The sequence below is a fragment of the Dermacentor andersoni genome, chromosome 7, assembly GCF_023375885.2.
Source record: "Dermacentor andersoni chromosome 7, qqDerAnde1_hic_scaffold, whole genome shotgun sequence".
NCBI lineage: Eukaryota > Metazoa > Arthropoda > Arachnida > Ixodida > Ixodidae > Dermacentor > Dermacentor andersoni.
The window spans coordinates 108,606,630-108,623,935 of NC_092820.1; the positions used below are offsets into that span (position 1 = coordinate 108,606,630).

Sequence of the window (17,306 nt, forward strand, 5' to 3'; positions counted from 1 at the left end):
TGAGTGCAAAAGTTAATTTAAAACTATGTTCAAGAAAATTTGCAATTGTGTTATGTGTTGTTATTGAGTGCAAAAGTTAATTTAAAACTATGTTCAAGATGATCCCGCTCAATTGAAAACAGCATAAAATAAACATCGTAACTGTAACTTCCCTCAACAAGCATAAAAGTAAATGAACAGAACTGCAATGTATGGTGCTCATAAGTAGCTCACAGGAGTCGATAAAACCTCAAATGCTGTATTTACTAACACGACGAATGCACATTTTCTAATAATATTCATTGTGAACTTGAGGGTGAATTCATTCAAAGCAAAAAAAAAATGCTTTGGCAATATTCTTGCCAAATATGCCACAAACATCCTCTTTCACAGCAATTAGCAATACTAATTGCAATCTAGAGTGCACAGAGTGGAAAAGCTAGCAGGAACAAATGAGCATGTCCCAGCCAGAGAGGCTTCTATTGTGCTTTTTCTGTCATGCTGTTTGCAACAGAGATGGAGGCACAGTGAAAGCAGATCAAAGGCCAGGCAGTGGTAATAGTCACTAAAGAAAAAAGCGAGACTGTAGTGGCACCTGCCATGTAGTAGCTTCATCATAAACAGTCGCACCTCTGAGACACTGAGTGCAGCACAAGCTGCAACCTCACTGACTACCAAAGGCACGTGTGCCTGTGTCACTCTCTTGAATCAAGCATTACCATATGCTGCACCACGCTGAAGGTCTCACAGTTTTCAGATATGTTACATTCGTGATGCATCTGATCACAGTCAATATGATTGGTTGAAGTGCTCTTGTAGAACAAAGCAAACGACGGCTCTCTGCAAGGAGGTGGAGTGCATTATTATTTGAAAGTAATAAAGAAGATCTTTGTTTGCATTCTATGGGGGGTGCATATATATATAGAGCGTGTTCATTACATGATTAAGTACTGAAATCCATTTTGTTAATTTTTACAAACTACATGGAATGCGAACCACTCTCTTAAATGAAGCCTAATTGACAAAAAAAAAAATTATCAGTTCACCTTCAGGTAGCTGTACCAGGAACCACAGGGAGCCAGCAATCGTCAACAGGGGCTGTCAAGAAGAATGTTTAGCATTAGTTATTCAAAAGTACCAATCACCAATGAACCATCCAGACTAAAATAAGCATATCAATGCAACTTTCCAAAAGGTATAAACAAGCTTGTAGGGTGGGAAGTAGCCTAGGTTGCATTAGATCAGCTCTTGGAGCAGCACTGCTACCTCTTTAGAGCGCCTTTAAAGCAGGATTTGTCGGTTTTGGAGCAGCTCGCTAAAGCTTGAGATGAGTCAAATGAATGCAGATTGCAAAAGTTGCTGAGGAGAAACTAATAACCTTATTATACAGCATAGAATCGGAGATCTCAATACCCGCGACAATGGTAGGTGTACAGACTGATATACAGATGACAAGTGGCGTTAACACCGCTTTCCAAAGACCTAAACAACACAAGATAAAGTAAAAGCTTTGTTAATGTGGGACAATTTATGTACTTGTAAAATTGAAGGACTAGTCAGAATTTGTTCAATATCAGGGTCTTAAACAAGTGCAGTTCTAGCCAGGTCCACTTCTGATAACATAATACTTTCATACTTTCCGTGCAATTTGTGGTTAGGCAAGTAGTGCACAGTGTACAGCAAGGCTTCCTGCATTTGGGTGCATCGTGAATGAAAACTTTTCTTGCTATTAAAAATATTGCACCTAGTATTTTCACATCCAAAGCAATCACAAGAGTGAGTGACTAGACTAGAATGAAGGCAAGGGTAGGCATCACCACTTCAGAAAAGTGTAAAGTTACTGCTGTCATAAAGGTTGTTTTTGGCAAATAGCAAAGACAAGTTTCTCTTTGCACTTATAGGGTGAAGCGAACGTGACTTTATGTGTTCCAATATAGCTAGCAGTTCATCATCTACACAGGAGCTAGAGTCCATCATTAGGTAGGAAATTCACTTAGCAAGCAAGGTGCCTTTGAGCCTGCACTACACTACCAATGCGCTATAGCATAAACCATGCAAGGCCTAGCAAATGCAATTTCATAGCTAGGGTCCCTTTCTTAACACATGCAATGTTCACAATCTAATGTATTTCTGGGTACATGTTTCTTCAATAAATTTCAGTTGATAGCACAGCACTTGTACTGTGTTTCTCTGCCCTTTGTCTCTGTCCTTTCGCTTTGTCTGCAACATTATTAAACACGAAGTGAGAATATATTGAACACCATGCCACATGGCTTGGTGCAGCTTAAGTCAGATTATGAAACTAAATACCTACTCTCCAAGCTTGTCACGTACTACCTATATATGTAAAATTGAGAATGAAACTGTGGCTCGCCATTGTGTTGACAAGCACAAGTAGAGTGTGTTGCCAATTGCCAGTTCAATTCCAATGTGCCACATTCAAGATATTGGTACATTCTGCTTAACACAATGAAGGAATACTCTCGAATGCAGGTTTATTTAAACTTGCAAAAAAGCCTCCTTGTGTCATCTTTACAAAAGCTAGGCCACACTATTCAAATTCTAGTGAAATGTGGAATTAGTTGGCTAACGCTGTAGAAAACTATTGCTGGTACTGGCACCGTCGGCACCTTCGCCTATTCAAACGCTGTGTTGCCTATCTGGCACGTCTTTTTCCTTCGACAATGCTGTGACAAAGCAAATAGCAGCAATGTGAGTGACACCTTACAGACAATGTGATACCCGCATACGAAAGTTAGAGACGATGTGGGAAGAGACTTTAAGGGTGGGTGCTCTAATCCTGAAGGGCCCAGGCTACCTGCAGGGGTCCAGTCTTGAGCAACTGCAGTGGTCTTTTCACCTGCATCAACTGCAGCAAAAAAAAAAAGAAGAATACAAGGGTATATATTGCAGTGACCATAAAATAAACCTATTTACTTCAATGAGGAGAAAGGAGGGGCGTAACTTCACGGTGAAATGAAAGCATAATTGTGCGCTTCATAATAAGTAAGTTCAGTGCTGTTATCACAATATAAAAAACATAATTGTGTTGGACAGCTCAGTGCTTGATCTGTGAAAAAGAAAGCCGCTCTTTGTGAATGAGCATGCACTTCTTAACACCAAGGAAGGTGCTGCTTACGACTACGATTTAGAAAAATAAAAGTGCACTGAAAATTTTTCTGGACAAAAAAAAAAGTTGACTTTCCTGTCAATTATATCTCTGATAGGGAAGACCTGGCTGAGATTCACATTATTTGTATACTTTTTCAGATGTCGAGCTCTGCATTCACAGGCTCCCACTTTTAGCCAACAAATATCTGCAATACAGTTGTATGACAGGTGATAAATACCTTGAGGCATGGTTGCCTGGTGTGCTAGCCTCACTTCAGCACTTGCCACTGGCGACACTACAAAGGGTAGCTGGCGAGCTGCAAAGCAGAGGTAACAAAAGAGCACACAAATGCCAAATGTGTGATGGAAAATAGTGATAACACAGAGCACAAGAAAAATCTGGTCGTGTTTTCACATAGGTGGTGAAGAAGTCACCTTGCTGATGCAAGAGACAGAAAAATACAGGCTACAGAGGTCTTGTTGGGGCCCTTCTAGGCCATAAAAAGAATTCATGCCTTAGTGGCTCTATATGCCATTCAGTGAGCAGACTGAAGGAAACATTTTTTATGGGGTTTAGTAGTACTGAAATTTTAGACACAAATTCTTCAATGTTGCAAAGCGATAACGCCAGAATGCAAGCTGCCCTCTCCTGCCCTCCATAGAATAAGTTCTTTCACATTGCCTCGAACAGTTTGAGCAAGCAAGTCGTTCCCCTGCCGTCTCCTTCTCGAGGTGCACAAGTAACCTGGTGCATTTGAGCGGAGTGACATGCGGCCAAAAGAAGTAATAAGTACCCAAAATATCCTTCTTTATAGAGGCCCTGCTGTTCTATGTTAGCATCTCTTAAAGCACAAATAACTTGTAAGGCAAAATAAGGGTGCTAAAACAAATGAAGCTTTCCTGTGGCCATGCCGAGATGTCTAGTTTTAAAAAATTAGCTATCTTTAACTGTATACCCACAGCTTCACAGACTGTCTACTGTAGATATGATATTGTGAAGGTTGACAGCATGTTCATTTTGCAAGTGCTTGAAGTAAACACAATCGTTTTAACAATGTCGGACTGTATAGCCACACCTCCTTTCGATTCCTTCGCAACCGACCCACTTGCTGTGAAAAAGATACACCTTTTCATTTGGCTGCAAGAAAAAATAAAATGTCAAGTAACCTTTAAGTTAAGTGAAAGGATCGTACTGAGCAAATAACGGCACGAGCTGACGAGGACAAGACAAGTAGGCAACACACACATGTGTGAAATAAGTTTTTCCAGTAATCAGTATTCTACTCTAATATTTTTGGAAGTATTCAGCACTCAACTGCATTGCTAGCTTTTGCTGGTATTCAATGAAACAAGTGCTTTTCTTGTGCAACTCGTACATGCCTGTTTAACACTTTACAGACAATCATCACTGGGATCTGCACTTGTGGCCTGATAGTTTGCAATGCCGAAGCTTTGTGAGGAACCTTTTTAATGTGAACACTAGGTTATATTTACACGCTGTGCAGCGAGCATATCTAGGGCTTGACAAGGAGGCCGATGTAACCATATGGCCAAGGCCAGCACCAGCCATCCTGAATGCTCCGCTTGCTCGTGGTTTTCACACACTGTTCTGCTGCCCTGTTGAAGGCGGCAAAGAATGTTTCACCTGTGGCTTTTCAACATTGATTTCTGGCATGTAGAAGAAACAAAAACTGTACAAAGAGCAAGTATATAAACAGCTCAATGAAAAAAGCAAGCATTCAGGGAACTTATATGTTTAGAGTTGCAATTCAGCTCGTGCATTAAAAGGGTCAAATTACCCTGGCATCCCTACACCACAACTTTTGTGAAAAATAAACACCACATGTTCTCCTACGCAGTGGAGTTTATATTTTGTCGCTGTTTTTAAAGTTATCTTGATGGCAGCAACTCCTTCGGGGTGCACTAAAGAGAAAAATTCTGTATTAGTAAATTACCCTTCAACACTGACAAAAGTGTCACCTTTACCATGAGAAAAAGCTTGATAAGCCAAACTTCACAAAAACGAAAGACTGGTGGCTACAGTGCCTTGAACTTCTCCTATAAGCTCACCATGGTGTCACAAATTTTGACAGTGTTTTCTAGCACCTAGATAATTGTTCAATGGTAAAATGCAGTAAAGTGTATTCTAAAGGATGTAAAGAATGATCTTGTCAACTTTCACAAACATTTACTGAGCCAACTAGGCCAAAATGTCAAAAAATTATTTTGCGGTGAAGTTACTACAAGTAAAACGTGAGATGTGAAGAAAGGGACAACACGAAGCAGTTCGGGCCATCCCTTTCTTCAAGTCTGATGTTTCGATTGCGGTAACTTCCAAAAATCATGAATCACCAACTGGCCTTACACCCACACACTGCTATGTCAAAAAATACTTGGGAATTCATGATGTCACTGATGTGCTGGCACTGGGGTTGTGGCACAAAAGTTCAGAAGATTGACCTTCTACTTTTATTTTGTATTTTAATAATGAGCCTATTATGGTTACATGAACAAATAGTCTGTGTATATTTAAATAATACCTTGCGAGTCTAAATTGATATTGAATTGTGTCTCTCTTTGTGTGCTTTTAAAAAAAAGGGGGCCAATTTTTTAATGAATGACGAAATCGATGCTTTTCTTTGCAAGATGGCTGCAACTGCCTTTTTTTTTTTTTTTTTTTGAGGAAGAGATACCAGCACTTGACACTGGAGGATGCACTATAATGAAATATACATACCAGTTTCAAAGGTCTTTGCGCAAAAAGCTCTTTGAAGTTCTTTGTTCATTTTCTTTAGCTCCACATTTTCACTTTTCGGCCTTTTCACTACACCTTGCAGCCGATTAACCTTATGTTCAAGGCAATAACAATGGCCTCGTTATTTGTTCCTTCATCCTCGGGCTGCAGCCGCTCCTGCTGGCATTTAATACCTCCCCCATCTGTATGGTGAAATGAGTTTACTTCACACTTGTGCTTGAAAGGTGACACTACCTCTCCGTATCGCACTGATCGCGAGTAATTTTTATTCCTGTTTTCCGAACGCGAAACCGCGCAAGTCAGGATTTACAAAAATTGAAACAACAAAGCTTGAACATTTCCCCGGATTTTATTAAGGACGAGATACACCCTCCAGGGTCATCTAGAGAGGTTCCATAAAGTGACTCCTTAGTTTTCAAGGCACATATAGAGGGCTACCTGATAAATGGATATCATGTTAACATTGCTCTGCTACCTCCGGTAAATGGTTATAAAATAAAAACATTACGGAGACGTTTTTAGTGGACTTGTATTAGCATGCTATAGTTTATTAAAACTTTTCACACACTTTCAGAGACCTTCCTTTTCACTTCATTTACCATTCACACGAGCTTTGCTTTTTTACGTCCCCTCCGAGCTCTATTGGCACTGTCGTTCTCCTGGCTCTTCTTTCAGGAAAAAAAGTGCATTCGTGTGACCAAATAGAAGTGTACAATCCGTGCTGTAAAATCACAGCTACGCTCTGGGCGACCGATACAGTTTGTCCCTGTCTTGACAAGGGCATCTAAAACCCTCCAGAAAAGGTCCCCAAAGGCTTCTTTTTTTTATGCTTTTCACGCAGCTAAACAGTTTCCTTGAAGGACAAACAAGGCTGCCAGTCACAAACTTGCGTTCAAACACAAGCACTGCTTCAGGAGGTAGAGAGTCATGTGAAGCCATTGTATCCCTTTTGCACTTCATGCAGGAGGTCACTTTCATCCTTGCATGTGATTTTAAGCGATTGCCATATCCATGCGCAACATCGGCACCAGTTTTCTGCTGGCAGATACTACGTATATAGCTCATGCCTTTGCAAACTACGACACTCTTCAATATTGTTCCTGCCTCGTCAAAAACAATCTGTGATCGCTGTCCATTTTCGTCTTCAAGAGCTGCCGATCTCCACTGTCGAGGCAACAGCAAAGACACGCTCCTCTCCACCAACTCATTAACATTCAAACAGCTGATTTGCACGGGCTCCGGTTGCTCTTGTACGGTGTCCTCTGCAGCGTCGCTCCGAGTTGCCCCTGCATTTGTTGCGACACTTGCTCTCTTTTTCTGAGATTTTCTCCGTTTACGATTTGAGAATAAGTACTGCGGGAGATTAGGAAATATGGTAGGAACTGCATCACTCCTGAGAGACCGTACTCCGCGCTCGATTTCAATCATTTTTCCATTGATTATACGTCTATACGACTTCACAATGTCCCCTTCTTGGAAGTGGGTGTCGCACACTTTGCATGTTTTCCCCAACACTTTGTCTGCGTGGGGTATCGCTCTCTCCCACTTTGCAAGGAGAAGTGGATCGGTTGGCGGAGAGGAGTGCCTCTTCTCTGTGTTGCACCGGCACCTGCTGGTGCATCCCGGCACGAAACACGTTGGCCATTTGGTCGCCCAGTCCTAACACATTTTGACGAAGATAAATCATGCGCACCACCTACCCTTTGACAGCGAAAAATAAAAAATCCGGCGTTCAAGAGCGGCAGTTCACGCTACTTCCATACTTGCACGTCCCAAGGGCAACATGAGCACCTACACCGACCGCACCATACCATACACCGAAAGCTGCTGAAGTGCAACTTGCGCACTACTCAAGATAATGCACACACACTTGCAGGGAAAAAATCAGGACCACTCGACAAGAAAACGCGATGCAAATGCTCACGGCTAATGCAACGTCGGCAGCGCTGTTGCCCGGCAGTGTGGCTAGCGTAGCGCAAACTTCGACCACAGCGCCATCTCAGTGCCTAGGCGCACGACGCGCCCGCTTTGGGAGGAGCAGTTTCAAAACTAAAAAAGCTTTATAAACGGTGGTTACGGGGATGTTGGGAGTATAAGACTGTATTTACAATGTACATACAGGGAGAATCGATTGGGTTAAAATGGCTGACTAGCAACAACACGCAGCAGCCAGCGTCTCGCGATCTTCTTCCTCTCTGTCTTCTTTAACCCTTCCATAACAGTATGTCAAAAATGTGGCTACTCTCACATAATTTACCAATTAATCCAGTACAAAAGTAAAACTAAAAGCTACCTACTTACCTTTTTAAACAGGGTTCATAGTCACCATGAAGGAAAAAATTCAAGGCTTTTGAAGGACTTTCAAGGCCTTAAAAAATATTTTTCAGGGACTTGAAACAAGACTGTTTGAGATCATAGAGAAAGACCACAACATGCTTTACAGCAAGGAAGCACATCTCTTACTGCACACAAGCAAAAGTAGGCACATTTTCCACAATCAATAGCCAACTAAAATGTTTTCACAGCTTCCTTTCTCGGCTCACTTTTTCTTTACGGTTTGTCTCATCGCATTGTTTTCTGCAGCTGGCAACATTCCTTTTGCCGGTTCGCTTAAATTAATTCCACAATTGAGACGTATTGCACATACCCACAAAAAGAGGCCCATTCTCAAACAGTGGACTCGCAATTAAGTTCTTCGCGAAGATCTTAGCGAAGCGAAGACCTTCGCAAAAAACTTAGTGAAGATCTTGGGAGCCTGGCCTCACAGTTCATTGGCCCAGAAAGCAGTTCGAGCGCTTTTTCGCTACCTGAGGGAAACAGACTTGAGTGCCAGACTGTAGACATCCTACACCTAAGTTCTCTCTCTCCCTCTTTCACTCCCCGTTCCCCTCCCCACGTGTAGGGTAGCAAACTGGACTCAGTCTGGTTAACCTCCCTGCCTTTCCGTCTTTCCTTTTCTCTCTCTCTCTCTCTCTGTCTCTCACGATTAAGTTCCTGAAGCCTTCCCTTCAACTTGTCATTCATTTCTGCAAGCTCCAAAGTGTTTTCTTTTGCCGTTTTTTTCAAACTGTTGGACTTCACAATGAAGGTGATGTCGCTTGTAGCTTCTGCCCGCTCAGCGTAGTTGTCAGCACAAGCTGTTAAATCAGCAATTGTTGCCTCCAGCCTCCTCCTCTTCATCTTTATGCCGTGTATTTCTTCTTCAATGTGGCTTCTCTTTGATGCCTTTGACTGCTTGATCGCTTCTTTTTTTTTTTTATCCTCCACGTAGGCTCGACGGCGGTTGTGTGCGGCCAAGACAGATCTACACAACTCCTTCATTATTACAATGTTCAGGATGCCACCAGCCTTGCTTACTGCATCGTAAACGACTTGCTGCAACACGTGAGATCTCCTTCAGGTTTTCGACAGAGACCTGGTGGTTCAAGCTGAAGCCTCTTTCAACAGTTGCCTGCCCGCGGCCCAAGACAAGAAGTCGGACAACTTTCCGCAAGTGCTTACAGGATGAGTCAACCTTCGAGAGCTCAAGGTAGAACTCGTCTAGGCTAAAAAAATGTTTGTCAAACTGCCACAGGTTGTGTTTCTTCTCTTGCAGAAGTTCTGTGTATTCGCCTAGGACAGAATGGCGCTCATGCTCACCCAATTGTCTAACTGCAATGAGTGAGTCTAATGCTTTCCTGAAGCCTGTGAGGCACTCATCTGGCTTTGAGGTCATTTGGCGAGCGTCTAGCGAAGACACGCTCCTAACTAGATGGTATGTCAGCAGGCTCTTTTGCAGAATTTTCTTGGTAGTACTGATAAGGAACTGTTTGCATTCCATCCTGAAGGCAAATACATCCTTGGCACTCACCTTTGCGGCTTTGACCATTTTTTCAGCTGCATGCCCAATGTCAACTTTCTCTGAGGAAACATGGTTATTTGGTTTTACGAGATCCATTTTGAGCGAGCCAACAATTTCGGTGGAAGCTGACAGCACTGAGCACTTCATGAATCTCATGAGATGTTTCCTCACGAGACACTCATCTCTTTTTTAAAAGAACATCAGTTGTTTGCCCATTTGGTATTCCGTGAGGAATGGTTTCAGAATCATCGCGATGCCGAAAGCAAAGTTCAGTTTGGCCTACAGCAGTGGGTCCTGGCAAAATTCGCAGAGCTGTGTGAATAATGCACACTTTGGCAAATTCACCTCTTTCTTTCTTGCACATTCCGCGTACCTTTTCACATCACCCCACAGCGCAATGGCATGTTCGATCACAACTGTTTCTACCCAGCAATGAGCAACAAAGTTGAGAGGAAATGTCATGTGGCCTGTCACAGTAGAGAAGTCTTCCCTACGCTCTGGCGCATCATGAAAAATAGCACTGAGGCTTAAGAGAAGATTCTCTATGCCCCACTCACTGGCAACAACACCTACACTGTAAAGCCGAGACCATACGTACGCTTGCGAACATGTGCAAGCTCGCATCTATGTGCCTTCTGCCTGCCGCGCCTTGTGAGGAATGGCGGTTTTTATCCACATATACGCGCAGAAGTGCGTGCTCACACATAGTCGTTTGAGAAGACATCGTTTCGTACCGAGTTATTGACGGTGCTTCAAAATGCTGAAATATTGATAAACGTCATTTTTATTTTTTTTTAGTTTATTAACCAGCGCAAAAGAAACGAAAATCCGCTTTCTTACACGACATAATCAGCTTCACATGAATTGGCAGCAGCATTAGCACGCTATCAACAGCACCGTGTTCCTGCCTTTCCTCGTCGTCTGCATTTTTTATGGCGCGAACCAGCGCGCACTGCTCGCTCAGATTATATGCATTTCGTGTGTGTGCGGTCAGACGTCATCGCTGTCTCCCTGGCTGCATCCCGTCGACATTATGCCTGCAGTCTCTACTTGTACGAGGCTTTTACTGTTGCTCAAACAGATACTCTTGCTCATGATAATCAAGAAGAGACGAGACCAACGACGGTGCCGGCAGAGGCGATGCTGGTGGGTGTGACCTGTGTTTTTGGCCCGAAAGCAAGAAGGACTTTACCATACAACTGTAGGTACTCTGCTCATGTTACGAAGTGTTTTGTCATGTCACTGTTCAGAATCTGACCTTGGTTGAATTTGGAATTGCTAAAGAACACGTGCAGTGCTGAAAAGACAATATGCACGCGCTCTTTTTGTGTCCTTTCGCCCCCATTGTTGGTAATTTGTAAGGCTTTCTGCTCGCCTTTATATCGCTTACCAAGTTCATTATTGTTTTAGTGGTGTAAAGGACCTCTGGTCACTCTCTTGGCGATCAGGTACGATGCATAAACGCATCAGACAACCATTCACAGCCACGTCTCTTATGACTGGATGATTGTTTACATTCTTCATGGCAATTGCAGATGTGCCGCATGTGACCAGGAGATTACGGATTTTTCTGCAACTACTACAGAATGACGCCGCAGCTTTTCGATATAAGATTTTTCTGCAACTACTACAGAATGACGCCGCAGCTTTTCGATAAGCTGTTAAACTTTGTGGCTGCAGACCTGACCCGGCTGCAGTTAATCAGGGAGCTCTTGGAGCCTGGAGAGCGGCTGGCGATGACATTGAGGTTTGTAGAAGTACATTCCACATTGTGAGCGAAATTACCAGTGGAGCACCATGTATGTGCTGCTACAGTCGTAATGTTATCAGATTTTTAACATTCTTTGCAGTAAATTTTAGTATCATAGAGGTTAATCATAGCATGGAAGTTATCAGGCTAGGGCCCAGTCTCTCAGGCTAGGAAATGCTGGCCCACAGTTTGTGTATGGAACAGCACTTTCCTGCTATTTTATATCTCCTATGTACTATTTGGTTGCTTGTAGAAATAGGGTAATGAATTTTTTTGGCATTGCTGCATGAGGGGTGAAATGTAAAAATGCCGATGTCCCGGGCATTGGGGGCACATGCCATAATTAAATCATGGTTCTCGCATGTAAAACCGCACAATTCAATTCAATTAGATTGGTGCATGAGGGCAATTTTCCTTCTGTTTTTCATGTTACAATTACCTGGCATCAGGGCAGAAGATGTACCGAGTAGCGCTGTTATATCGTGTAGGTCTTGAAACTGCCAGGCAGTGCATACACGGCACATGTCGAGCAATATGGGCATGCCTCAAGGATCATTTCATGCAAGTATGCCATTACACTTCACTTATAACTGCTGCACTGTGATGATTGCTGGCAGTGCGTGCAAAATGTTTGCCAGTTCATTAAAGAATTCTCAGCCTTCAAGCAGTACCAAAACGCTAGGTTATCAAGTATGCCTTGGTACATTAGAGACACAGCATATCTTCTACTGCATAAATGTGTGTTACATTGAGCTTATTCCTGTGGACACAGCAATTACGTTTGTCAATTGAAATGACACTGCACGCTTTCTAGCAATATGGGCATTGTGTGCCACTGATTTTTCCAGTCGGTAGTAATGGCAAGTGCCGTACTATTCCAGACACCCACCCAAGAGGAGTGGGAGAAGATTGATGTAGGATTTTCAGCTCGATGGCAGTTCCCCAATTGCTTGGGGGCTGTTGATAGAAAGCATGTAGCAATCACATGCCCACCAAATTCTAGAAGTAATTATTCAACTTCAAGGTAAACCGCTACGCTTTCATTTTATTTGCTTTATGTACTATGGACGCTGTTTCTTTCAGTAACTGCAATTATGCCAGGAAGATGAAGGTGTGTGGATGGTACACTGTACATGCAGCACAAGTCAGGTGCCATTTTCAGTGCATTGTAGTGCTGTGCAAAAAGAAACAGTCAAATGCAAATGGGCATATGGTTATAAAATGAGGTATTGCGGTTCCTTAACCTTCAAGCATATAAGGGGTACGAGTATGAAAGGACACTATTGGGGTTAGTGAGTGACAACTCACTAACTACCACAGTATCCTTTGATGCTTTTGCAGTTGCCTGCATTCTGCAGCCATTTCAGTAAACTTTCTTATACGATAGTCCGCAGGTGACAAAGTACCAAGCCTTGCTTGCCAAACAGGCCACTCAAATTGCCTGACAAGTGGCTGTAAATTTGCTGTTTACATGTGAATGTCGACACTTGCTCTGATGCTTGATTTCAGGGAACATATTCAGTTGTCCTCATGGCTGTCGTTGACAGCAGTTGCAAGTATGTGCTTGTTGATGTGGGGGCTGAAGGTCACGTAAGCGACGGAGATGTATTTAAACACTCTAAATTTGGTAAGGCCTTTGTCAATGGAGACAACATACCCTCACTTGGCCTGCTCCCAAGGACTACAACAGCTGTACTTGATGTCTTTGTAGGGGATGAAGCTTTTCAGTTAAGAAAATACTTCACGCGCCTATTTCCTTCAAAGCACCTTGAGGATGAAGGAGTCTTAACAGGTTGAGGCGAGCAAGGTATAGTGTTATTCTGATTATTTGGTGCACTGAGATAGGGAAATTCAAAAATGAGACACTGACAGTCATTCTCTGTTTTAATAATCAACCTATTATTGCAAAATCAATTAAAGTAGAGGTCTTGAAGAATACTTTAACAATCCAAACTGCTTCAGAGCTTCTCTCTGGCATCCCTTTAAAGGGCACAAGTACTGCGGAAAGAATGAATACACCGCAAGAAAGATAGACGGGTAGTACTTGTGACACTGGGGTTCTTGCAGTCTGTTTGTATCGTTACCGCAAACAAGTCTTCTCAAAAAGGCAGTCTGAGGGAACAGGTTCTTCTAACCATCTTTCTAAATTTTTCTAAAGTTTGAATTTCAGTATTTGTTTGCTATATTCTGACAGACGGTGTGCTGAAAACGTGTTCGGGATCACAGCAGCAAGGTGGCGGATCCTACTGCGGACCATTAATGTGATCCCCACAAACATGGACTTTGTTGTCAAGGCATAACTTGCATAACTTCCTAACTGTACTCAATCCACAGTCTGACAAATACAGAGATCAAGAGGATAAGTTTGGAAACTTTGTAGCAGGACACTCGCGTGAAAGCATCCAAGCTGCATCGGGGGCGACATAATACAGCAATTTTTCCCCCTTCAATCAACACGATCAAGGAATTATGACAGTAAAGCTGCACATGCCAGGAACCTCTTCGCAGCCTATTTTCGCAGCAAAGTAGGTGAAGTTCCATGGCAGTGGCACCAACCAGGTGCTTCCAAAGAAGGTGCTTTGAAGCGTCTACGTGAGCAGCAGTTCTACCAGCTACAATGATGGGGAGCACTTCCTCAAAAGAGCGAAAGCCACATAATGGGGCTTCATAACAGTCATTCATAATTGCTGTTCACTGCAGCTTACTAATCGTGCTGTTTACGTATCAATTTTGTGGCACCTGTGCAAGAAAAAAATGTGTTAATAATGTGTTCATCGATGTTGTGAAGTGTGTAGTCTATCTGCTTGAAGGTAACTGGAGGTTTGATTTGAACTGTGGTATTCATGACCATCGAAACCGTAAACATTTCATTTCCAAGCACAAAAAAATACAGCGGCATTTATTTAAGCATACCGAGCTACTGCTGGCTCGACAGGTAGGGCCGTTCGAACCAGCCAAGCTGCTGCGAATGCAACTATCGCTCCCCGTTCGATCCATTGCTGTTCGCCTGAAGTGGCAGGCCACAACTATGCTGTTGCGAAGAGTATTGCATATGCAAGCATTGATGAGATAGAATGTATCCCATTATGTAAGCAGGGCTTCAAATAGGAAAATAAAAGTACCTATAAATAAGTGCAAATTGAACACAAACTTATTCAAAACAACGACATAAAAATATCAGTGGCAGTGTGCAGTGTGCAATATCAGTGTGCAGCATCACAATAAAATGCAACATAAAAAAGTAAATACTTGAGAAGTGAGAGATCAACATGCTGTAATACAGAATTGAACACATTGAAAAAAATTAAGAATAATAGTACGAGTACCTGGTGGAATGCAGTATTAGCACTGCAGACATTTACTTGGTTACCATAACTTGGCTATTGAGAAGATTATTGCACCGGTCGACGACACATTAAATATAAAAGTAAAAATAAATATACAAAAGTAAGGAAACAAACATACTCGGAAAACATGCTGTCTTGATGGGCTGGTTTGTAGTATCACTGGACCTTCATTGTGCAGACAGCACATGGACGAGCAAAATGAACAGATAGTGTAAACATTGCACCTTTGTTATGTTTCTTTTCTTTGCCGATGTGTGATCGGTACTCTGAAGCTGCAGTGAGAAGGTGCTCAGTATGATAAAAAGGAAAAAAGTTCATTCCTAAATGACGTTCAAAACCCTGATGTACATGTCCGTTTGTCTTTCTGTTCTCACTCGTTTCATAAGTGGAACAAGTGCCATTGCAAACTGCTCGATGTAATCTCTTGGCTTTGTTGTTTCAAGAGCAGGGAAGAAGTTTGGGCGTGTTGGTAGGATACATACAAACTGGGATACATAGCGCAAGAAAGACACAGGGACAAGCTCCTGTTCCGCTCTTCTGGGACATTGCTTCATTGTAGCAGCATCAGAATTTGTCGCGAAGCGACTTCTACTGGTTTTGCATGGCGGTGACACCATCTGTGCAAAGTAGTAGCTCCATTTTACAAAAATTTCGCAAGCAACTGCGCAGAATTCAAGCACGCTTACCTTACACACCGGGCAGAACTATCGCTGCTTGTCCCTGTGTCTTTCTTGCGCTATGTATCCCAGTTCGTATGTTTCAAGAGCACTGGTGGCATGCTGAAGCTGCTGCACCAACAAATCATCTGCATTTGCTTTTCTTTTTCTGATCATAGGCGTGCCGGACGACGTTACTGAGTACACCTGTGCACGAGGTGCAGGCGTTGCCGCTGGCGGCGCTGACACCTCTATCACCACCACATCCCCCTCCTCCTTCTGCACCTGCAGGTACTTCTCATGGCCAAAGTGGCACATGTCAAAGAGCTCTGCAGCAGTGGGCCCTTCCTTCAGGTTGTTTTGGCTTGCTGCAACAGGTTCCTGCTGGCTCAGCATTTGGAAGTTTCCTGATGTGCTGATACATTTGAAGAATGAAATGTTCGTTGTAGATACTTATCCTTATCTGAAGTGGTTATCCAAAGATATCAAGAACAGATGGAGACACATAACACCTTAGTGTCATCCTTTACCTTTATTGTAGTTTACATTGTCATTCCATACAGTAGCAACATTTCACATTTCTACATTTCTCATTTCATTTTCATTTCTACATTTCAGTGAACACAAGACTCTTCCCTTATTGAAAAAAGTTGATGCTTTAGAACTGCAGAAGTACAACTGATATTTGTTATCCCTTAAATAAGCTATTTCACACTAGTGGCAAATGCAATGTTAGCGTGACCTAAGTCTGAATTTTTAGAAATGTGCAGTGTGCAGTGAACATTTATATGGTGAAAATGGTGCGCTGAATTATTTTACGCATGCGAAACAAATACTAGTGCCATTTGATGAAAATATATGCTTTACAAGCTAGCGATGGCCACAGGTCACATCCACAGGTCACATCCATTGAGGTCAATTGATCTATTAACAGTTGATCTTACAAAATACATGGAATTCATCACTTTCACTTGTCAAAACTTATATTGAATTCAAGGAAATTTGTCAGTTGGCAAACCAAGCCTATTTATGTATTACTTTCTGCCACAGGGTGTTCAGAACTGAGGCATAATGCCATGCTTATAAAGTACACACGAGCAAGAAATTCGGCTGAGTTTTGCGGACTGAACAACACTACCGTATAATGCGGAATATAGGTCCAGGCGGAATATAGGTCGACCCCCTTACATTGAAGCAAAGAAGTCAACATAAAAATTATAAGGCACAAAACTTCGTTAGATTTAGTGGTGCCGCCAGACTCATCACCTGCTCATTCATTTGAGCTATCTGAACTCTCGTCCGAAGACGACTGCTTTTCACTGGCTGCGTCCCAGAACATGTCATCCTCGGTGCCGTCCAAGTAGTTGCTAATGCAACACTTCTTGAATGCCCGCACCGCCATATCGTTCGGCAGCGAGCGCCAAGCCTGCCACACCCATGTGGCCACAGTGGCGAGAGGCGGCCTGCGCAGCCGACCGGTTGGGGTCGTCGGGTTGTCGCTGGCCATCCACTGATTATATTATTCACGGACACGGTCTATAATGGGCTTGTTGAGCACGACGTCCAGTGGCTGAAGTGTTGATGTCATGCCTCCCGGAATGACGGCGAGTTCCGTCCTTCCGTCGCGGAGTGCCTGCTTCACACCTGCGGTCAAGTGCCCGCGAAAGGCATCCAAGACGAGCATGCTCGGACACCACAGGAGTGCGCCGCGTCACCGTTTTTAGACGATCTTAATCCATTTGAGCATGAGGGCCTCGTCCATATAGCCTTTTTCATTCACGCGAACGACATCCCGCGGGAAAGCCTCTTTCGGCAGCGTCTTCCTCTGGAATATTATGTATGGGGGCAGCTTTCTGCCGTCTGCAGT

General features: G+C 43.0%; 1 long non-coding RNA gene across 2 annotated transcripts; it reads left to right on the plus strand.

Moving 5' to 3' along the window:
* Nucleotides 1-11,303: 11,303 nt before the first annotated feature.
* LOC129385419 (uncharacterized) lies at nucleotides 11,304-15,834 on the plus strand. Of its 2 annotated transcripts, none has more exons than XR_008612953.2 (2): nucleotides 11,304-11,433; nucleotides 13,631-15,834. It is a non-coding gene; the product is annotated as an uncharacterized lncRNA (long non-coding RNA). The 2 variants fall into 2 exon arrangements; XR_008612954.2 differs by having other exon boundaries at nucleotides 15,619-15,834.
* Nucleotides 15,835-17,306: the final 1,472 nt, after the last annotated feature.